Source organism: Panthera pardus, unplaced genomic scaffold (genome assembly GCF_024362965.1).
Source record: "Panthera pardus isolate Hobbes unplaced genomic scaffold, ASM2436296v1 HiC_scaffold_2, whole genome shotgun sequence".
NCBI lineage: Eukaryota > Metazoa > Chordata > Mammalia > Carnivora > Felidae > Panthera > Panthera pardus.
In genome coordinates, this window is record NW_026526765.1 from 87,515,289 (window position 1) to 87,539,562 (window position 24,274).

The window sequence follows — 24,274 nt, forward strand, 5'->3', positions numbered from 1 at the left end:
GTCAAAAAACTCTTTGAAATCCTCAAGACTCAGTTCTACTGCCTGAATATTATAACTATTTATAAGAAGTTTAGTCAAGTCCATGAAAATCATTATCATTTTGATCAATATAGGAAGGAACATGTCTAAATGCTGTCATTTAACAAAATAATAATAAATCATTCACTCATTCATGCATGAATCATGCACTCATTCATGCACTCATTCATGGTAATGAATATTTACCAACTGTCTATGATGTGCCAGGCACCATGCTAGGTACCAGGAACAGAGGGGCAGTTATAGAGACCATGGACCCTGCCCACAGAGTCTAGTGAAGAAGAGCAGGCAGTTGAATGAATAGCAATGAAGTGGGCGATGTTAAGATAGGATAAACACAGGGAAGTGTGAGGCCATGCAAGGCTCTGTGAAACCTAGTGGGAAGATAAGGTAAAGTTGAGACCTGAAGAATGAGTAAAGGTAGCTGATTTTGTGCAATGTACCTTCTTGCTTCTGTCTTTGTATTCATTTCCTCCATTGCCTATGTGTCTTTCCCACCTCCTCATTTCTTCTCATCTTCTTGGATTTAGTTTGGGTAGCATCTCTTCAAGAAATCCTTCTCTGAGGGGCACCTGAGTGACTTAGTTGGTTAAGCAGCTGACTCTTGGTTTCAGCTTAGATCATGATCTCATGATTTATGGGATCAAGCTCTGCATCAGACTCTATGCTGACGTGAGCCTGCTTGGGATTTTCTCTCTCCCTCTCTCTCGTCCCCTCCCCCACCCTCTAAATAAATAAATAAATAGATAGATAGATAGATAAATAAATAAATAAATGTTTTTAAAAAAGAAAGAAATCCTTCTCTCAACCCTCCGTCTCTACCAGTCTAGACGGGACACCCCACCTCAGTGCTCTCACTAAACCCAAACATATCTGCACTTACCAGTCCTCTAACTGCCTATATAATCTTGGTCTCTTAGGCTAATAAAATCCAAGAAGAGGTTTCTTTGAAGCTTCTGAGAAAGCTATTCTAGCTCTTCTAGAAAGCTTCTGAAATAGCCCCTTTCACTTGATAGCCATCTTGCTACTAGCCACTGATGAAGCTGACCCACAGAGTAAGGAAAAAGAATGCAAGGAAAACTAAGTCAAAACTACTTGACTAAAATGTCCTGAATTCCACTCTGCCCCTAGACTTTCAGTGGTGAGAGCCAACAAATTTCCTTAGTACTAAAGCCAATTGGATTTGAGTTTTCCATTACCTACAGCCAAAAGCAGAGGTACTAATAAAACATTAGGATGGGAATCATGTCTTTTTCCCTTAGCATCCAATCCACTATTTAGTCCATAGGAGTTGTTCAGTAAATGCTTCTTGAATAAATGAACTAGGTAATTCAAGGAGAATATCTAATAATGAAATAATTAATTTCATACCTAAATAAAATTGAGAACAAATTTGGTTTTAAAACTATATTTAGAAAACTTACCATTTTTAGAGGTTTTCCTATATTGTAAGGAAAGTACATCTTGTCCTCTGCTATTCCAAGCCTCTCCACTCAGAGCCTTTCATCTCACCCCTACTGTCCCCTTCATGCCCGCAAGGCAGTTCCTTTTACTCCCTAATTACCCAGTGTCCTCATATTTCTCTACTCACCCCACTTTCAAATCTTGCTATCCACAAAGGACTGGTAAACTCACTCACATTGAGTTGTATGGATCTGATTTAAACAAAGCGTTCCCATTTCTAGAGATATTTGCAAAATCCAAATATTTTAATCTCTCATTATGCAACTTCAGCTATGAGCAAGCAGGTAAAGGAGGCATCTGTGGTGCCTGAGAGCCAGCTCTGTGCCCATGAAACAGCAGGAAGAGGTGCCTGATTTCTATGAACACAAAGACAACTCCAGACATTGTCATCGATGGTCAGCCCTACAGATCAAAAGGAACCCACTCTTGTTCCTTTTCTTTTTTTTTTCTTGTTCATTTTCTTAAGACAAATAAATCCAAGAACCAGTAAATCATGTGGCCAAGTGACACACATGCTTCTAAGAAGTTCTGGCTGTAGACTTCTTCCCTGGGATAAGATTTAACACCATCTGGTCTGTATCCCATTTGGAACTGAGTACCTTCACAAGCAGAAGCATCCATAGTAAAATCCCCCTACCTCTAAATCCTATAGCTAAATAAACAATACTTGATTTACTCCAACAATGAACAAACTCAAGGTGTCATAGACCCCAAACTCAGATAAAACTAAACTCTTAAAAAAAAAAAAAAGTAGATGTCTGTACATAAGTGTTCCAATCTAGAGCAATTAAAAACTGTTTTGGCTACCTTTTATCTTGCAAATCAGATATTCCAGAGCCACCTTTATTTCCAAACATAAAAGCATCCCATTGCACACCTCAACAGAATTGCCTGTGTATCCTTAATGTCTTTCCAAGCGATTTTATGCAGTCAGCACCCTATACATTAGAGAAGGAATAGATGTATGCTCTATGGGTTTCTTATAATAGCAATGAACCTCATAATCAGACCCATTCTTTAATTTTGCTTACTTTTATATGCAGCTGCATTAATACTACATTGCCAGACAAAGACAAGAATGAACATGAGACTTGAGTTTAAAAAAAAAAACAACAATATAGCCATCTAAGGAGCAAGTGCTGAGCTTGTGAAAAAAACAGCTCCCATTTTATTAAATAATAGTGTTCATGCAGGGATGTCTGAAGTACTCTGCAAGGCTAATTAGGACAGATCAATGTACACTTACCTCTCCAGAAGGCTGAAAGGTGTGTAGTGACTATGTGTCATTAAAAATTTACTTGACCATGGGCATCAGATGTTCATGAGAGAATGACCCTGGTGAGCACTCTAAGTTTCCATTTTACTCATGTCATCCTCAATGCATCAAAAATGCTGTAGATGCCATTACTATCACCCAGCCCCATAGCAGCTGATGTGCTATATATGTTTGAGAGGGTGGTATCAATTAACTATATTATCCATAAAGCCATACTTGCAATTACTACCACTTCACAATTTATCATTAACACATTTGGCAGATTTTTTTTCCAAAGTAACATTTATTTAAAGGTTAATCAAAATTCTTAGAACAGCATTTATTATAATGTGATTTTTGATAATTGACTAAATCAGTGGCTCTTAAGAAAAACACCCTTGTCTCAGTCCTGCTCAGTATACGCCACAGTGCCATTTGGGGAAAAGAAATACATATTAGAAATGTTCATTTCAGACCTCGTCATGGAAGATCATATATTAATGTAATCAGGTGGTACATTTACATGCTCATTAGTAATCCATCATTAGTCCAAATGCTCACTATTAGGAATAAATGTACAACGAGTTATTCAGAATACCCAGAAATAGTATTTCTTATTTAAACATTCAGAATAAGCTGACTGAAATAAGTGCACACCTTGAATTTGAACTTTCAAGGCACATCACGAAAGTCAATCAGTTATGTCAGGACACTCTTCTATAATAATCTCAATTATAAAATTCCTACCCCTCCCTAACAGTGGGAGTGGAGTTCCAATATTTGAATCTTTCAAATTCACTGTAACTGCAAAAATTCCTGACGAAGTATGTGTTTAAATTTTATGCTTTAATACATAGCATGCCACTAAAACAACATTAGTTATGCTTTATGCTGTTTAATCACATGTCAAAATCTATAAAATCTCTTCTAGAATGCTAAGGTAATTTAACTGCAATTAATCAATCAAGGAAACAAATAAAATGTAATAAATGCCAAATAATGTGAGTTCTTTAAAAACAAACCACTATCTACACATTTATTCTAAAAATACTTACCAACCAACACCATGGAAGGAAAAAGAGAGTGAAAATTAGGCATGTTGAATCTTTTTCCCATTAGTAGCTAGCTTTCTCTAAACTGACAAATATTTTAAAGAGGTCTCTGGCATGATCTGAATTTCTATCTAAAATGTGAGCGGTTTGAGGGTCAAAACTTACCATTTTTATCCCCTGTGTGCAACACAATGTTTTAATCATAATATGTGTTTAGTAAGTGTTTATTGAATGAAAGAATGAATGATTCCAATATCCACAAACTAGCTTCCTTCATCATAATGTTTAAGACCTACAACAGCAGTCACATTCTTTCTTCTGGCAAAAAATATACTGTATTATACTTTGCTGGTATTTAACCAAAGGTAGTGGCACTCTCTCCATTGATTCTTTCCTTTTTTCAGAGTCATTTAGGAGCAAAGAAAGAAGACTAGTGGATGTGTGTGTTTGTAATTCTTCCTCAAATGAAAACAGTGGTGTTCTTTCCAAGAATGCAATGTAATAGTGTGATAGAACTAGATTTGAATCAAGACTAGGAAGGCCAATTATAAGTCATGACTCCAGTCAGCAAGAATTTATTAAGCACCAACTGCATACCCTGCACTATGTTAGTAACTACAAAGATACCAAAGGAGTCAATAGCATGCCCCTTGCTTTCTAGACCATAGTAAGAGGAGAAGACATATATATGTTCCTTCAGTGAGCATTACTGACTACACTTTACTCCATGTAAGGCACTAAAGGGGAGAAGAATAGCCAACAGATCTCAGTTTTCAACAAGGAGATAATAAAGAAATTAACCAGTAACTGTATGTCAAGCAGAAAGTCATGATTACCTCTGAAAAACTACAAACTAATTCCTATTGGAACAGTGGGACAGAGAGCTGGTGAAATCATGGAAGGTGTAAAGAAGCAATTGGCATAAAAAGAGATCAAGAAAATTTCCAAGATAACATAAATAAGTGTATGTACTAGTGATGAAAGAATTGAAAGGAAGCTTCCAAAAGTTTTCAGAAGAAGTTGCTCACTTTCTCGATAGTGACTAAATCTATTTTGTTCTTCTCATCAAATTAGTGTCGGGGACACAAAATGATAACTTCTGGATTAATGAACACTCCGGACAAAGAACAATGAAAAGTCTGCCTTTCAAGGTTCCTGGTGATAACTGTAGCTGTGATATCTCAAGAATGAAAGGATCACAAGGATATCACAACAAACCAGAGCCGTCCTGTCCACTGCTACCTCATCCTCCCACATGATGCTAGTGAGCCCTCGAAATCGGACTAATCCAGATGGAGCTGTGCTGTAAGTGTAAATGCACACTGGACTGCAAAGACTTAGTTTAAAAAGAAAAAAGAATGTCATCAATATAGAAAAAAAATGTTCACAACAATTACCTACCGAGATAATATTTTTGCATGAACTGAGTGGAAATACGTGTTATTTTCACTTTTTACTTTTTACTTTTTCACTTTACTTATTTTTCACTGTTTACTTTTTACTCTGGATACTAGAAAATAATTGGGCAGAACTCAAGTCATTTTGAAAAATAATTGTTTGAAGTATTGCATGCTAGAAAGAAAAGAACATTCAGCAACATGCACTGGTATGTTAATACAATTTTCTGATAGAAAAATGCGATATAACAAGCCACTTAATATATCCCTCCCCAAAATACACAGTTAGGAAAACAAGAGCATCTCTCTGGATGAACTGAATCTTCTGTGCCACTCTGATCTAATAGTAAGTAGCATCAGTTTCTTTCCACCTCCATTTTTCTCTGATTGGCAGAACACTTGGCCTAAAATTCAATTACCTCAACTGTAGGCTTCTTAGCGAGGGCCTTGGTTTTCTGGCTCGGTTTTACCCCACTCCCTATTTATTACTCACCTTGGTTCTGCCCCTTACTTTAACAGTCTTATTGTAAGTTACCAAAAAAGCTATTTGGAACTAAGAGCTAAATAGCAAATAAGAAAGTGAATGAACTCCTTACTATGGTGTGACCAGTGAGACACCACTGTTCAGTGTGGGGAGACTCATTACATTGGTGACCCTTCTCCCTGTGACAGGCATGAAGCACAATGCACACTTAGCAATACTGGGCCAGTATTCACATTTAAGATCATAAAAACAGAGCTGACCCCATCAATGGCTATCACCCAAGGCTCAGTGAGATAGACAGGCACAATATTCAAAGGGCACAGTGAGTCCTGAAGTCATATACACAGCTATAGGTAATACAGTATCATCTTAGACAGAAAGAAGCGACTATCTGGATACCTAGAAGTCAGGCAGTGGTGGTCATTACCAGAGCTGATCATATACTGTGAGACACCACAGCACAGAGTGAGGACATAGAGACAGCACTCAAGGATTCAAGGAGACAGTAGAGATCTAGTCCCATGAAGAGACAAAAGGGTAACATTTCTGTGACTATGGGCCACCCAGATCCCTGGACGAGGCCCAGAGTCATGGCCTCTCAGATCTAGGGGACCACACAGATTCAAGGTGAGAATGAGCAGCAATATGGAGACCAGCAGTTGTAGCTGGGCTACCAGATGTGCCCACTGAGGAAGAAAAAGTCAAAGGCTCTACATATGCTTCCTATTGTTGTTGGATTTGGTCCAGGGACTGATGGGTTTGGCTGCAGGTGGGAGCACCAGTACATTCAGCGAAACTTTGTTCATGCAAATGCAGGGCAAGAAAGGGAGATGGCAGAGGTGCCTCTCTTATAAAGTGGAGGAATAATACTGGTTCCTATGCAACTCTTATTCCAAAATTAATGTTTCAAGGATATTTAAGCTACCTAGAAAAAAAAACGCTTCCCAAATAGCCTGCCAAATTTATGAAAAATCCACTGCTTCCTGTTAATCCCTATTCCTTTCCAAGAAATGCTTGTAATACTATTTAATAGTGTTATAGATTTAGACTAACACGGTATAATCTTAAGCCTGTAGGAAAAGTACAGAATATGTGGAATGTTATATAACGTTAAGAGTCCTTATAATAAATTCATTTTAAATAAATGAATAAAAATAAGAAATAAGTAATAACTTTCCCAGATATACAAAGATAAGACAGGATATAGAAAAGATCATGGTCATACAACAGTCAGGACCACACAGTCACAAATTATTAGAAGACAAGAAAGAAATATTCAAAATCAACTATACTACTGACATAGACTTGTATGTTTTCTTAAAACTGTTAAACGACTTGGGGCGCCTGGGTGGCTCAGTCAGTTGAGCGTCCGACTTCGGCTCAGGTCGTGATCTCACGGTCCGTGGGTTCGAGCCCCGCGTCGGGCTCTGTGCTGACAGCTCAGAGCCTGGAGCCTGTTTCGGATTCTGTGTCTCCCTCTCTCTCTGCCCCTCCCCCGTTCATGCTCTGTCTCTCTGTCTCAAAAATAAATAAACGTTTAAAAAAAAAAAAACTGTTAAATGACTTAAAACACACACAAAAAAAGTTTATATTTCAGAAAATCAAAATTAACAAAATGTTAAAACACACAATTAACAATAACAACAACAAACAACAAAAAACAAAAACAAAAACAATGCGGAAAAGTCTCAGGATCTGATTAATAATAAATGACCTGTTCAATCTAAAATGTATTATTTCGGGGCGCCTGGGTGGCTCAGTCGGTTAAGCGGCTGACTTCAGCTGAGGTCATGATCTCGCGGTCCATGAGTTCGAGGCCCGTGTCGGGCTCTGTGCTGACAGCTCAGAGCCTGAGGCCTGTTTCAGATTCTGTGTCTCCCTCTCTCTGACCCTCCCCATTCATGCTCTGTCTCTCTCTGTCTCAAAAATAAATACATGTTAAAAAAAAATAAAAATAAATAAAAAATAAAAAAATAAAATAAAATAAAATGTATTATTTCTAGCTCCGCAAAGTTTTTAAAAACTGGACCAAGACACTACCACTTCATCATTATTTTAAAAAGAAGAATGAGTTCAAAAGAACAGAGTGTGAATTTCACAAAGTAGATGTAGGTAATTTCAAACTGGCTACCAAGTTGATAAAGGTAAATGATGCAAACCACAGCTGCCTATACACACAGCTTGAAATTCTAATCCAGGGAGACTCAGATAGGTTAAGAACTCCCACTGAATATTCCAATAACACACACAGATACAGACTCAGATCCCCTCCTTAGTCCCAGGGCAACCCCAAAGAGGTCTTCCTGACACTGAGAGGAGGGGTGAGTTTCTGCAACAACAAAGAAAAACAAAATATTTCCAGCTTAAATGTTGTGAGTCCACCTATTCATGGTTTTGTGAAACTCAGACACAGCCTGGTAAAAATTCTAAGACAACCGAGTTGTTACAATGTGACAACAGCATAAATTCATATTAAGTCTCTCTCCTAGTGTTCCTACTAAATACCAAGAAAGCCAAAACAAGTCCCCCAACATGTTAGCAATAATGGATCTTCTATTTAGTTCCAAGGGGAAAAAAAACTTTTATAACTTAAGAAAACTCAAAATACGCGACTGTCACTGAATTAAAGTAAGTTATAGTAACAAGTGATAATGCATGCATAATGTCCACTGCAGCTATGTGTTCCTCACATACAAAGGCTATTTCTCCCTGGTTAGAGTATAGCTTTGGCTGATGGTGCTGATGGCAGGACAGGGCTGGAGAAGAGCCAAAACTGTGTATAATCTAGAATCATAGGTATTTAAATTTGGAAATGAGTCCTTGAACTTACAGTTTAACATGCTGTGAGAACATGAGATTCCTGTTATTTTATCTGTGCTCACTCTTATAAAATACTTGCCTTGTATGGTTGGTACTTTACTGAGGCCTTAATGAGTAGGGCACATGACTATGGGTGCTGGGGGTCAGGGAGGGTCAATGGCAAGCATTCTACAAGTCCATTACTGCTAACACATGTGCCTCAAACAGAGGCAGAACCTGGCTAGGGCCCTTTAAGAAACAAGGGAGTAGCAGAGACATTGTCTCTTGACTTGGAAATGGGAACAAGGTACTCCTCCATATATATACTCTATAGTACCTCCCCTTAACTGAGTATTATTACAGTGTATTGCAATTAGCTATTTAGTTCTTTGCATCCTCCATTAAATTGCAAGATTTTTAAGAAGAAAATGTTATATTGAAATACTTAAAAATACACAAGAAAGTGGAAAGAAATATACTACCTGTGTGCCCTTTCCTCAGCCCCTGTGCCCACCCCCCCCCCCCACTGTTAAGATTTTGCATAATTACAATATCAAAGCCAGGTAACTAATACTGGTACAACACATACAGTTTATTTATATTTCCACTGTTATACATGCAATTTTCATGTTTGTGTGTGTGTGTGTGTGCATGTGTGGAGCTGTATGCAACTTTATCACATAGGTATCTTTAAGCAACCACTACCACAATCAAGACACTTAACTAATACCATCACCACAAGACTCCCTAGTGCTACCATTTTATGCCCATGTCTACTCCCTCTCCGGCCCTCCAACCCCTGGCAACCACTAATCTGTCCCCCACCTCTATAATTATGTTACTTTATGAATGTTACATAAATGGAAATGAGCAATAATGTAACCTCTTAAGATATACTTTTTTTCACTCAGCAAAATTTCCTTGAGATTCAGCCACATTGTTACCCACATCAACAGTTCATTATTCTTTATTCTGTACCATGAATATATCACAGTGTGTTTAACCACTGATGGACATTTGGGTATTTCCAGTTTGGGGATATCACAAACGGAGCTGTTATGAGCATTTGTGTACAAGTTTCAGGGGGAAAACAAATTGCAAGACTTTTAAGGGGACAAATAGTGTTCATCACTTCATCACTGTATCTCCAATACTTTATACAGTACATAGTAGGTACTCAACAATGTTCATGGAAAGAATGATGAATGAACTCCAATATTGCCTCTAAATACCAGAATGCAAAATAGGACTCATCTTGGAGGAAAAACATATTCGCTGGGAGGGAAAATGTCAGCAAGAGGTCCTGAAAATTGCTTTGCACAATGAAAGAAACCATCAACAAAACGACAAGGCTGTTAAATAAGAGAATATATTTACAAATGATACATCTGATATGGGGTTAATATTCAAAATATACAAAGAACTCCTACACCTCAACACCAAAAAACAAAACAAAGCAAAACAAAAAACAAACAAAACACACACAAACATACACACACACACACACACACACACACACACAAATAATCCAATTTAAAAATGGGCAGAGGACCTACATAGGCATTCTTCCAAAGAAGACATACAAATGGCCAACAGACACATGAAAAAATGCTCAGCATCATTTATCATCAGAGAAATGCAAATTAAACCCACAATGAAGTATCACCTCACACCTGTCAGAAGAGCTAAAATCAAAAACACAAGTAACAAGTTTGTTTGAGGATTTAGAGAAGAAGGAACCCTCATGCACTGTTGGTAGGAACCCAAGTTGGTGCAGCCACTGTGGAAAACAATGTGGAGGTTCCTCAAAAAATTAAAAATAGAATTAGTATATGATATAGTAATTCCATTACTGGGTATCTAGCCAAAGAAAATGAAAACACTAATTTGAAAAGATAATATGCACCCTTATGTTTATTATAACATTATTTACAATAGACAAATTATGAAAGTAGCCAAAATCATGACCATTGATAGATGAATGGATAAAGAAGATGTGGTATAGACATACAATAGAATATTATTCAGCCATGAAAAAAGAATGAGATCTTGGGGCACCTGAGTGACTCAGTCAGTTAAGCATCCAACTTTGGCTCAGGTCATGATCTCACGGTTTATGGGTTTGAGCCCCACGTCGGACTTTATGCTGACAGCTAAGAGTCTGAAGCTTGCTTCAGATTCTGTGTCTTCCTCTCTTTCTTCCCCTCCCCCACTAGCTCTCTCTCTCTCTCTCTCTCTCTCTCTCTCTCTCTCAAAAATAAATAAACATTAAAAAAAAAAGAATGAGATCTTACATTTGCAACCACCTGGATGGACATAGAGGGCATAATGCTAAGTGAAACAAGTTAGACAAAGACAAATACCATATAATTTCACTCTTAGGTGAAATTTAAGAAACAAAACAAATAAAGGAAGAAAGAAACAAACAAAAAAACAGACTCAAATACAGAGAACCAACTAGTGGTTGCCAGAGGGGAGGTGGGCGGAGGGTTGGGTGAAATACCTAAAAGTTATCAAGAGTGCACTTACTGTGATAAGCACTGAATAATGTATAGAACTATTAAATTATTATATTATACTCTTGAAACTAATATAACCCTGTATGTTAACTATACATCAACCAATCAATCAATAATTTAAAAAATTATAAAAACAGGCCTTGAAAGTTGCACTCATGGTTTTAAATCTATAGCCGTGTTTCAAAGGACACACACACACACACACACACACACACACACCTTTTTCAGTTTGTTTTAAATATTGAGTTTCATTTTAATAAGATGTTGTTTGGATTAATAAACCACAGCTGAACTTTTTTTGGAACCAACTAAGGAGACTTTCTATTCTAGCCAAAATGGACTAAGAGGGGCTATGTCTACCCTCCTTCCTAAAACAACAACAATAACAACAATGGCAAAAAATATGAAAAATGGTTTTTAAGACATGGACAGCAGGCAACAAAGAGATCGCTAAGAAATGAGAAGCCAACGATGTCCATCTTCTCAGTGCACTGCTTACAGTCTTGAGGGTTTCTTAGCAGAGGCACAGGGAGGGTAAAATTCCCTGAATTGAGAACACAGGTCTGAAAATATGGGAGGATAGGCGGCCACAGTTCACAGGACGGAGCACCTGGCAGAGAGCTGCTGTGTAAAGAAAGATTTCCTGAGAGCTGAAGAGTCCCACTTGAGAGTTTAGCAGAGTACTGACTTGGGCAAATGTGAGCGGAAACTTCCCAAGGCTAGGTATTCCTTAACTCAAGGCAAAAAGAGATCACACATCACAAAAAGAGAGAGAACCAGTGCTCTTGCCCAGCCTCCTCCAAATGTATTTGGTCAAGTTCTTAGTCTTAAGTACCAAATAGCAGAAAAGATAAGGAACAGAGGAGCTTATTAAACAACTCCACAGGAATGCATCAGCAAATACAAACTATGGAAAGGTCTACCACACAAATACTCCAGTTTCTTCAACAAATGAGGAAAAATAGACAGGGGGGGAAACCTCTAGATTAAAACAGAAGATAAATAACCATTTACAATGTGTGGATCTTATCTGTATTCCGTTTCAAACAGTAAAAAGTCATTATAAAAATTTATGAGACAGTTGGGAAAATCTGAATATTGATTGTGTGTATTTGATAAGATTGAGGAAATATTGACTTCTGGGTGTGGCTTGTTTTATAGATGTGATTCATTTTTTTTTCAGTTAAAAAACAAGTCTTAATCTTATAAAGCTATCTGCTGAAATATTAAAGAATGAAATGATGTCATGTCTAGAATTGGTTTCAAAATAATTTGGGGTGGGGGTAGGAGATGGAAATGGGAATATGTTGAAACAAAGCTGTCTGTGAGACAATAGTTGTTGAAGGCAGGTGTAGTTGTGTGAAAGTTTATTATATATTCTCTCTACTTTTTCATATGTTTGGAATTTTGATAATAAAATTTTAGATAAGTAAATTAGAAATACATCAATAAATACATAAAAAGCTAAAGCAGTGATTCAGGATCAGAGGTCACAGGTCATGATAAAAACAATTTCTCAGGCATGAAGTTATCAGAGAAGATATTTTACGAGGACACTGAAGACTGTGATTTGCAGCATTCCCGTAATTGAAGACCATATTTTCTCCACATAGAACACTGGCTTTTAAGCAAGGATAGACCTTCTTTCTGAAAATAGACCTGACAGTATGCAAGTGGCTGACTACCTAACTGAGGACACTCAAGGACATCAAAGGAGACCAAAAAACTGGGTCTATAGATGTGGTTGCCACATCTTCCTGTTGTTTTAAGAAGGCTGGCTTATGAGAAGTCTAACAGAGCATATGACTGGTATCCTCCCAGAAGCACCCCTAACAACACAGCTCATCCAGTCCAGCCTTGCCATGCCCACATTTCCCATTTTCTCACTGTCGCAATTCCACCTTTCATTCACACAGTTCAGGTTTTTGGTTTTGAGATCAGGGAACTGTCCAAAAATTTTTTCTCATTCAAATAATTCATTAGAAAGTGTATTTTTCTAGAATCTGGTTGTTTTGCAGTGGGAGGGACACGGTAAGCAGCTTGTGCAAGGTTGTGACAAAAAAAGTCTCCTCTCTCCTCTTATCTGAATCCTAACCATCCAAAAGGAGATACCCAAATCCAATAAATGGAGTTCCTAAAAAGATGAATGCTACATCTTCCATTTAAAAAAAATTCCTCATGGTCTCTAGTTCAATATCCCACAAATAACCTATATCCTACATTTCTTGAAATGAATTGATGTGCGGACTCTTTTAAAAAATCAACATTGGGGCACCTTGGTGGCTCAGTTGGTTGAAGGTCTGACTCTGGCTCAAGCCATGATCTTGTGGTTCGTGAGTTTGAGCCCCACATCGGGCTCTCTGCCATCAGTGCAGAGCCCTCTTCAGACCCTCTGTCCCCCCTCTCTCTTTGCCCCTTCCTCACTTGCGCACACACTCTCTCTCTCACACACAAAATAAATATTTTATTTTAAATCGCTGTAAACTTTAAATTCTTGGTATACTTTTAGCTAATAATTCTGTCTATAATGTTACTGTACTAGTAATATTATTAAAATATCATGATGCATCCTAATGTTCACTTTTACTAAATGCTGAAAAAGCCATGGGAGCATGGCTTTAAGATATGATTTAAAATCTGATGTGTGCTTTGAAAGCACAGTCAGCTTTGGGGACACAAGGCTAGTGAGCATTTTTGTAGACTGGTTACATTTTGTACTGCAAGATGTATTACAGAAATTGTAACTGAACTTTTGGAAATACTTACCACCATTGTTAGAATGTTCAGTAGAGTGTTCTTCTTTTTAGACACAGTCTTGCTTATAATGTCCATTTTGAAAGTTGCTACCCAGGCTTATAAAACAAAGTTATAATGTCTTCCCATCAACAGTATTAAAAACATTCATCTCTCAGAAAGTGTTATAAAGAAATTCCACTGCAATGATAATTCAAATATTAAAGTAAATATAAAAAATGATATATTGTATGATAGGATACCAAAAGATTAGAAATTCTTCACAGGACTGTATTTTAATTTCTGATAAAAGCAAAATACCAGTATAGTAACCAGCCACTAGTCATTATGTCACCACTAGTCACTAAGTAAATTTAAATCAATTAAATTTAAATTATGTTTAAAATTCAGGTTTTCCATTGTACTAGCCACATTTCAAACACTGCTACTGGTAACCATCCTGGACAGTGCAGATATAGAGCAATGTCCATCATCTCAAAAAGTTCTTAATGAGTAATGAGAACTCACTCATTGTTAGCGTTTGTTGGAGAAAACATTACTGAGGAAAGGATGTGCATGTATCAACTTATTTCTACCAAGTCATTTCTCCTTTGGTATAGGAGGCTGAATTAAACCTATAACATTTAAACAGTTTTTCCAAAAATCTATACTCTCATGCAAATACTTAAAATTGTGCCACAAGCATTGCAATATAGACTTTTTTTGTCTACTCTTGCTATATAAGGAGAATGGAATTTCAAAAGATTCCACTTGCTCAAGATAGGGAATTATGGCATTAGCCAGTGTTCTTCCCTTCTGATTCACCTTTTCTTTCTTTATAAAGATCTATTCTAACCCTGCTCTGCTTCCAAGTTTACCCAGCGATAGCCGAGCCTTTATTTTGTGGCAAGGAATTCCTGTTTAGAGGGCAATACCTAATGCCTCAAACTACACACTTGTAGAGTTTGTTATCTAGCGTAAGAAAACTCATTTCCTAGCCAGGTCCTCCTACCAGGAGAGGAGGCTCTTACACCCTTCCAAAGTACCAGCAAATTCCTTAGTCTAACACAACTTCTCATCTGTCAGTTCAGAAAGATGCATTTTGTAACATATGTAAGCAGACAGGAACATAGAAAGGCATAACTAATACCACACTGTCATGTGGGAAAGTGAAATGCTCCTGCAGGTAGACATTGAATAGGAAGGGTCTGTCTAATTCAGCAGAGAAACTGAGTGAGATCATCTCTACCATTTACGCTTAGTAAAGAACCATGCTGCAAAGGAAAGACAGAAATACAAGAGTAACAAAAATACATGAAAATAGTATGAAAAACTTCCAAACAACAGAGCTAAACTTGAAACATTTAAATGCAACTCCTGAAAACCTTGATGAAAAGTAGTATGTCTATACTTAAAAGACTAGATGGAAAAGAAAAAAAAAGACTAGATAAACCACATAGCTAATTCAGATGATAAAAAAAAAGCAGTCAATAATTACATAAGTATAGAGTTTTAAGTATTTTCACAAAAGTAAATGAAAATGAATAATTATTTAGTATTGAAAATAATTTGACTTTAAAAGTACAGAGTGCAAATAAGAAAAAAAATAATAAAGTCCAAGTAAAGAAATACTTAGTAGAATATTCCAAATATTTATAAAGTGGATCTTTGTCCAGAATAGTGTGTTGTTTGGAAACAATTTCTACAGTAGATTCAGTAGATTCCATGGTTCTGAAAATTAATTAGAATGCTAAAATTAGCTACAGAAATTAGCTACAAACTAATGAGTTAGGGGAAACAAAAATAAAGAACACAATATGCCAACTTTCCAACCCTTTCTGCAAACAGATTTTTCACATCTTAAAAATTACACTTGTTGTCAGGATTCTTTACATTGTTTAAATCTGTAACTTCACCTTTTTGCTCAGTTGCTCGCTCCCTAAGGAAGTCTAAAACCGAATCAACTGTTATAAATGTTTACCAATAAACTACTATTTTCCAATCAGTTTTTTCTTAATTTGTAAAATTTAAAAAGTGTTTATTACAATTAGGTCACTACTCCTGGCACAAGGCCTCTGAAACATTGTTTCTCAGACACTAATGGGTCTTGGAAAAGTTTGAAACTCTCAATTCATTATGACTTTGAGTAGCTGTTTTGTACCTAAGAATGAGAATTGATGGAGAGATTGCGACTAAACACACAATTTTATGAAACATGATGAAAAACATAAGGGTTTTGTTATGACGCACATAACAATCAAGAACCTGTTTCTTTTTAGCAAGCTCCTAAAAAGTACCTCCCGTATAATTATTAAATAAAAACACTCACTTATTCAGTACTCAGCTAGCTTTTAAACCCTGAATAAGAGAAGTACACAGTGAGAGAGGTACTTACATGGTTTCCTTGGATACTGGATGATGCCATTCAGGTCTATGTTTTTATCTGAAAGTGGTGCCCTGCGGAGAAATGAGGCTTGGTGAGTGGCTGTTTATACATAGTAAGTAAATAGGAACTTTGTTTATTTTACAAAGCATTTTTTATTTTGACCCAGATTTCTTTTTCTCATCACACCCAGCCCTTGTAAACAGCAATAATATGGTAGAACAGGTACTTTGCACAATTCTTTTTAACACCACTTAAGAAATCATAATTATTAAAGAGAAGCTCAGAATGCTTTGGCTAAACACAATACTCTTTGGGCTACTTTATATATGTTAACTACTATATTTATGCCGGACATAGCAATGAACACTGCCTGCCTCTCCATTTTCCTTCAAAAGGAATTGTTCTCAAACTGTCAGTACAGCAATTAATCTAAAACATTTACATAAATGATAAATGTCCTTACCTTAATCAAAGAGTAAGAGACCTCTAGCTTTACCAGTTCCTAAACGTCCACGGTTTTCCACAAACATGAACAGTCATTTTAAATGTAGTAGAGGGGTCCTAGATTCTCAGTAGTTTAAGGGCTACGAGCACACAATTTGACATTCAGTCTTTCAGAGCTACATGCTGTCTAATTTTGGTAGGATGATTAAACCCTCCTATGTGATAAGTTTTAACGTTCTAATATTTCTCTGGATTGAAAAGAACAAATGAGCTACAGCAAAGAATGGCAACTAACTTTAAGGCTTAACACAATTTAATAATCTGAAATGAAGTAAGTGTGTGCTATGTTTCCATTAAAAAGTTTCCAGCCACAATTAATTGAACAAAAACTTGTCTTGTTCCAAGATTATTCTTGGAAATGTAATTTTAAAGTCTGCGTGAAATGAGGAAACTTACTTTTTTACCATATGAAAGCAATCTCATTTTTTGGGAATGATTTTTGGATAGACTTCCAATTTGATATTTTCCATTTGAACTAGCAGCATTGGGGCTTGGAAGGGGGAGGGGAGCGAAGCAATTCTGTGTTCTTTTGCCAACACTGACAAAGGTCTGGTTGTCAGTGATACCTTTACAGCTAAATTTACCCCAGAGTGACAGGAACAGGTGCACCTCGGCCTGCCAGACACTTGTGCACAGGGATCACGCATCTTACGGCTTGACGATCAAGGGGGGAAAGCCTGGGTCTTCATAGAAAAGGAGAAGAGACAAGCGCAGCCCAAACTGGGGGGTTTCTCTTCAAAGCCAGCTGGTCTGGCTTTATTCTACAGGAATTTTTTTACCTGTCAGAGTTTGGACAACAAAGCCCTCAGCAGGTGCTGAAGGGTACAACTTCCTGGAGAAGCAGAAAGGCACTGGTGAGTTTCAATTGCCAAAATATATTTTTTAATCTTTAAAAGTTGATTTTGTTATCTTGGAAGAGGCACTGCTGAGGAACCTACATTCAGAAAGCTGATGAGACCCACTGGAATCAGAGCCAACTAACTCAACAGTGGGTTTGCCTGGTGTAGAAAGTAGAGCTGCTACCATTTGACAATTTTTTACATTCAAAAAAAGTTTTATAGGAAATACTTTATATTTTGAATGTCGGTCTCTTTCATTACTATCTCCAATATTTGAAAGATGCAGAAGTAATTACACATATGCTATTGGACTATTAAAACAAACACATAAATAACATTTCATCTCTTTTTTATCTAATTCTGTCATAATCTATTCCGAATAAAATGTTATTTTTCAATAAATCAAATAAAAATGTGAAATGGTACATGCTCTTTTCAAACGTTTCATGCGCTACTATTTTTTATGGGTGCATGTGACAGGAATATGATTAAAGAGAATATGAAATGAATTTTATTTATAATACAATTTAAAAACATGTATTGCATAGAATATTTAATAATTAAAAGTGGCAACATTTTCTCATTACTTTACAAAGAGTTTCTTTGGAGAAAAATCTTTGGAATAAACATCGAAGACATTACTAAAGCATGTTTTTACGTCACTGATTTCCAAAATTAGTACATTTATATATTTGGTATTTTTATTTTGTGAATTCAAAAGTTTAGGCAAAAATATTTTTTTTCAGAATAGGATTTTAATTAATACAAAACATGGAAAAATAAGACCACATGTCAGGATATATTTTTAAAAAATGATTCTATTTCAAGGACTCATTCTTTTAACTATGATTCACAGCATTTCTCTACAAATCGTTGTATTATACAAATTGAAAACATTTATTTAAGCAAGTAAGGAGCTCAAAGCTAAAGACTATACATAGTAAACATATGAAACCATTTTAACAACCAAATTCCATATTCACAAGCAACATGGGCTAATGAATGTAAACGACACACAGCATACACTGATCAAGAATGCTATAAATTATCAGCCATAAAATCAATTTTCTGGGCTGTGGGGGGTAGAACTGGTGCTTAAGAAGAGAAAGGCTCCTGCCAGTATAAATTACTAATATTATGAGGCAATTGTTTTATTCTGATGATCTCATAATAATTTTCAATCTACATGCTTAATACATAGTTCTATAGTAGGAAAATAATAAGATCTGACTTTTTTTAATGACCACTTCATCTAAAACAATTTTCAAATCAATGATGATATGGATTAGCCACAAATTTATAAGTATCATACTCTTTTAGACTGACTTCATTGCCGTTTTAAAATTATTAACTATTTGCGGTTTAAAAAATTACCGGAAATGATCCTCCCACCCAAAAAATCTAATATTTTTAAAACATAATTTAAAAAGTAAAACCCAAGTCTGATTTTCATTGTAAATTATTACATGCAGAATATGGTTCATAAAAGTAAAGTATATTTTATTTTTTAAAAAGGAATATAGTGTGGTGTCAAACTGCTATTTTTGTGTGATATTCTATCATCTTCATTATATTGATTCTGGCACCTAAGTAACTCCAGTCACTGCACTTTTTAGATAACTTCATTAGTCTCTTAAAAAATGAGTATGTACTGCGTGCACTTGATATTTATCTAGTCTGTTAAACTCTAGATTCTAGATTCTAGATTCTAGATTCTAAACTCTATATTCTAGATTCTAAACTCTATATTCCTAAAGAATCAGAGCATTTGCTTTTAGAGACAACTACTGCAACACTGAATATCCACTCTTAAGTCAACTTTAGAATTACATTCGTTAAGTGTTCATGTGCATTACTATATGGACTATAATTAATATACTGTTTGTCATGAACACTAAATATAAGCCATACAAAATCTTCTTCCAATCTCTTTTTTATGACTCTTGTGAATTATTTAAGTGTGACTGAACCTATTAGAAACAATATTAGGTATAACCCAAATATTTCTAAATAACCAAAACTTGTCATTTTAACCATGCCCTGAACTGTGAGCGTAATCTAAACTTCCATGGTTTTTTTTCCTGTAATTATGAAAAGAAGCTTTAATTCCTAGATCAACATGCAGGTACACGTTCGTCCTTTCTGGTAAACCCTCAACTCTTGTGTCACAAAAATACCTATACCAACCCCCTCAATGTAGGGAAATGGTTTCTTTTAATAAGTCTTAGTCAGAAATTATGACTGAATGCTGCATTGACTCATATGTGTACTAAAAGTTTAATTTAAAAACTTTTTTTAAATTTTAAGCCTTATTTGTAATGTATCTTCAAATCTTAAGGATGGCCTTTTCTATTTATAGTAGAGAAAAATTAATTATTCTCCTGTTTCAGAAAGACATTTGAAAAACATTTTGTTTACCCATATATTTGCAGGGAAAATTTTGGTTTTCCCAGCAGCTAACTTCAACAAATTATATTGTGAATATCAACCTATTTAATTTCAGGACAATGAAGCTTCCAACTAAAATGGTTTACTTATAAGTATTTAAAGAAACAAAAATACTTTGGCAGCTTTACATGTATCTCCTCATTGACCAGCCACCTGACTGACAGCTGTCAACTGTCTGTGGGCCAAATGTAACCCAGTAAAGATAAAAATTACATATTACTCATCCCTGTTGATAATACCTGGTGCCAGTAAGGTTTTCAAACAGGAATAACTAGACCATAGATATAAAGAAGTAAAAAGGGAATCATTTCCACCACCTATCATTCTGTCTTTGTCATTAATTTATTTCCCCTTCCTTTTCTATTTACCCCACTTCTCTTGATGACCCTATCTCACACCTACAAAGAGTTAACTTCCTTAAAGGGACTTCAGATATACGGAACAAGTGTGTGACCATGAAAATACTGGGCAGTCAGGTAATGATGCCCACACATTTCTTTCAATCAAATCTTTTGAGCTCATGGAGTGTTTGAATTGTGGGAAAGAGTCTTTGATGCTTTCAACTACTCGTTTTTAAAAAAATGAAATGGAAGCACAAAAATAAAATTTACCCAAGGTCACCAACATGAGGACGTAGATGTAGACTTGGATCTATCTCCCAACTTCATATCCAGAGATTTTTTTTTTCTCTTAGACTTTAAACATGTGGACAATGAAACTATAAGTAAAAGAGAGCACATGGAAAATTAATGTGAGTGACATTCCTTTGGGGAACTATTTTCAGCCACCAGACTTAATACCTTATTAGAGAAATACAGTTTTATCGGAGCATATTAAAATGTTGCTTTTGAAAAAAGAACATAAACACATTAAAATATCTATAGTACAAATTCTTTTTTAGATTCTCTTTGCTATTTAAACTGATTTCCAAACTGAAAATATTTATGGTGTATATGCAACAGCAGAAATAAAAAATAATCAATGACAATGTATATGTTTAGAAAATGAACACAGAAATCAGAAGTTCAGGTTGAAAATTTTTTGAAATATTAGAAAATAATTAAAAATACCAAATGTACCAAAGCATAAGCATACGCACATTACCTAAGTACAGAACATATTAAACAGTTCATATAAGTGACTCAACAATGAACTAGCACACGTATGTGTGTGTGTGTGTGTGTGTGTGTGTGTGTGTGTGTGGTGTATGTGTGTTAATTACAAAACCTTCTAGACCCCAGAGGGCTCATCAGCAAGTGTTTCCAAACAGCTCAGAAATTCTATGACTCAATAATCCTGTATTAATATAAGTATCTGATATTTATTCAAATAATTATTATATTAATATCTTATATTGCTATAATATATTGTGTTGACAATGCTGCACATCATACGGATTCGATCAAGGTCATGAAAATATATTCACACTAAATACTTTATTCTTTTCTGACCCTCTAGAAAAGAAATCATTTAGGAGATAACTACCATGTTCTGAATTTAAAAGGATTTATTTTAACCCAGAGCTTTGGAGCTGTATCTGCCTGTGAGAAGTGTTTGCTTTAAAGCCCGGACAAGCAAATGAATTTTTTTAAACGGGGGAGGGGGTCTTAAAACATTGCTACAGGATATGGGAGGAAATCGTGGACAGGATTTCCCTGCAAGGGATTGGTCTAAAATAACCTCCAACAGCTCTATGATACCAATTAGCAACTAAATTATACAATATATCTAATTTTACAAATGTATTTGCTTATTCCATTACATTTAGTCCAAATCAACGTTAGTTATTAATCAGCAAATCATTTAACAATATGCAACAACAGTATGCAAAGCAAAATAATCAGTAAATGATGTCCATTTCTAACAATTGTGAAAGGCAGGGGTGTCAAAGCAAAATATGCAAAATCATAAGACTTTTAAATAAATCCAGTCATCTCCCTACATCTCAAAGGGGTGTTAGTGAACGTGAACGACTTGTTTCTCGTTTGCCTTTGAAAGATCTTAAGTGTTTTCTTGTTAGAGCTGAAGAGTACTGTCCAAAGAACACCAGAGCAGAAGTAGGCAGCTGTGAGCTGTAATCTCTATTTCACTGCTCAGTAATTTTGTGACTGGAAACAAGTCATGTAATCTCGGGGAGGATACCAAATGGATGTGACTCTTTGCTGGGCTATGTGTAAATCATCGCAAAAACAGTTCTAGTTATCCAGTAAAAAGGTATTACCACTGCTTCATGTGAAGTCCCAAAAGGATTCTGCACAATATTCGTGGGTTCCTGTCTCCACTGGCATGCCCTGCCCCCTCCCTACTGTTGAAGAAGCCCACCACACAGCCGCATTCCAAATAATTAAAACTAGCACCAGTTTTTAGCTTCTGAGATGAGTAGCGAAGACAAAATCATTTCATAATACATGACTGATCAGCTAGCCATATTTTTTCCCACTTAGGTACCCCAGTAGCAAAATATGAAAGGCCTCACCCTCAAAATTATATTATCACACATAGCTTTGAAGTTTTCAGTACAATCTATAAGGCTGAGTTGACACAAACTTAATCGCCATTTAATGTTTTTAGTTTTATAAAATGGGACACTTTAAAAAATGAAAAATTATATATATATATATACGTATATACATACGTATATATATATATACGTATATATATATATATATACGTATATATATATATATATATATATGTATTCACCACACTTGGTGCTGTAAGCCAGCTTGAGAACATGTTTGTTCATCTCAGAAAAATGCTGGAACAAGAAACAGGCTCATCAGAGAACCCCTAACCTGGAGTGTTAAAAATATCTGGATCCAAGAGAGGTTAATGGCAGCAGCTGGCTATGCAGAGAAGTTAAAAGGCTGGGAACAGGGATCCCCATGTTGCCTGGGATGGCAATGGTGTGAAGGCCCTATAAGACTGCATGGCAGGCAAAGGTACTTATCAAGGTCATAAGGAATATTTGTTTTAGTTGAAAATCTTTTTAGTGAAAAGCCACATTTCTCACGTGATTGTGAACAGGGATTGTGATTGTGGTTGCAGGGAATCTAGGCTTATTGAAATAGGAATGTGCTCGCAGCTCAGGTGTCACTAACGGTAGAGGTCACTGGATCTGAAACCCATTTTACAGGTTTTGCTAAGATACCAGGATCTAAGAGCACAGTTCATCCAGAAAAGATAAGCACTACCCCTCAGATATGTAAAGATGAAGAAAGGCACAGAAATTTGAAAGTATTAGGTCCCCATATTGCTTAATGGGTTTTCTAATCACAATGGGCAGAATATACAGGGCATGTCTTTTTTGATTGTTTACAACATGAGCAAAGGGAGCCAAAAGAAAGAAAGATTCCTATAATTTTGACCTCTCATTGTTACTATTTTGAAAGGTGTTCACTAATTTAAAGGTTCCATAAAACTTAAGATTAGTTGAGAGTGTGGGAACAAATAATGGAGAAGGTTATGGAATTAGAAGACTTTGCAGATCTTATCATCACCCTCACCCTTAGGCAGTGGCTGCAAACAAAATAAACGTAAGAAACACCTGAGGAGCTAGTTACTATGCAGATTCCTGAGGTTCTTGCTCAGGGGATCTGAGGTGAAGCCTAGGAATCTGAGCAAATCTGAGGCCCTCTGAAAAGTTGTTCTCTAGAACAAGAAAATTGTGGTAGATTGTTCAGTCCTCATTAGAGCCTTCTTCAAGAGGGTTGGTTCTCTTGCTCTTCGGGAGCAAGAAAACCAGCACCTAGTGATCTCAGGTCCCGAGAGATCAAAGGAAGCATATGGATACAGCCACAGAAGTTCTATGTCCATTTTTATTTACTGTCAGTTACATTTGCACTTAAATAGTTTAATTATTTTTATGTAGATTGGCAAACGATAAATTTCACCCAACACTAGAGATAAGCCAAAAATCATTCTCAAGTTCTACTTGAGTTTCAGGCACTAAATAAAACGACTTGAAATATGAAAAATGGCTTGAATTGACTCTTCAGAAAAGTCATTTAAAAATAGCACAGACAGTGCTTTTTATGAGAAGCATATAAGCAAATACATTCAAGTTTTAGAAAACTCAGATGATCATCCCTGACCCAGGGAGTTTAGAAGGCTAAGGCCCAGCAATAATGTAAGGGAACCCACAGGCTTTATTCTCCAGTGTGCAAACTGTTCCGTGGCCATACACTACCCAAACTAGAATCTCACAGGTACGCAAGGATGAGGTGAGAATGTGTGGAATGTGTAGATGGATGAACATAAATCCTTCAAAAATAGATAAAGAGCACAAGCACATACCTTATTTGCTGTGAGTTAATCATTATTGTAATCAGAGTAATTGTAGTGATTAATAACAA

At 36.1% G+C, this 24,274-nt stretch overlaps 1 protein-coding gene and 1 long non-coding RNA gene across 6 annotated transcripts in view; one reads left to right on the top strand and one right to left on the bottom strand.

The window, feature by feature from the left end:
- Nucleotides 1-24,274, bottom strand: part of LOC109274882 (uncharacterized) — a 118,712-nt gene that overhangs the window by 87,564 nt on the left and 6,874 nt on the right. For 2 of the 4 annotated variants that reach the window (XR_008423805.1, XR_008423804.1), the window contains exons 2-3: nucleotides 20,531-20,637; nucleotides 16,138-16,199 (exon numbers count right to left, since the gene is read on the bottom strand). This is a non-coding gene — a long non-coding RNA (uncharacterized LOC109274882). Of the gene's footprint in view, nucleotides 1-16,137; nucleotides 16,200-16,591; nucleotides 16,836-20,530; nucleotides 20,638-24,274 lie in introns of those variants that run through there. The other 2 variants (XR_002083889.2, XR_008423806.1) reach the window with 2 other exon arrangements.
- MEF2C (myocyte enhancer factor 2C) overlaps nucleotides 17,336-24,274 on the top strand; it is a 171,483-nt gene continuing 164,544 nt past the window's right edge. For both annotated transcript variants that reach the window (XM_053907208.1, XM_053907210.1), the window contains exon 1: nucleotides 17,336-17,486. The gene's annotated coding sequence lies outside the window, so the exon portion shown is untranslated. The remainder of the gene's footprint in view (nucleotides 17,487-24,274) is intronic.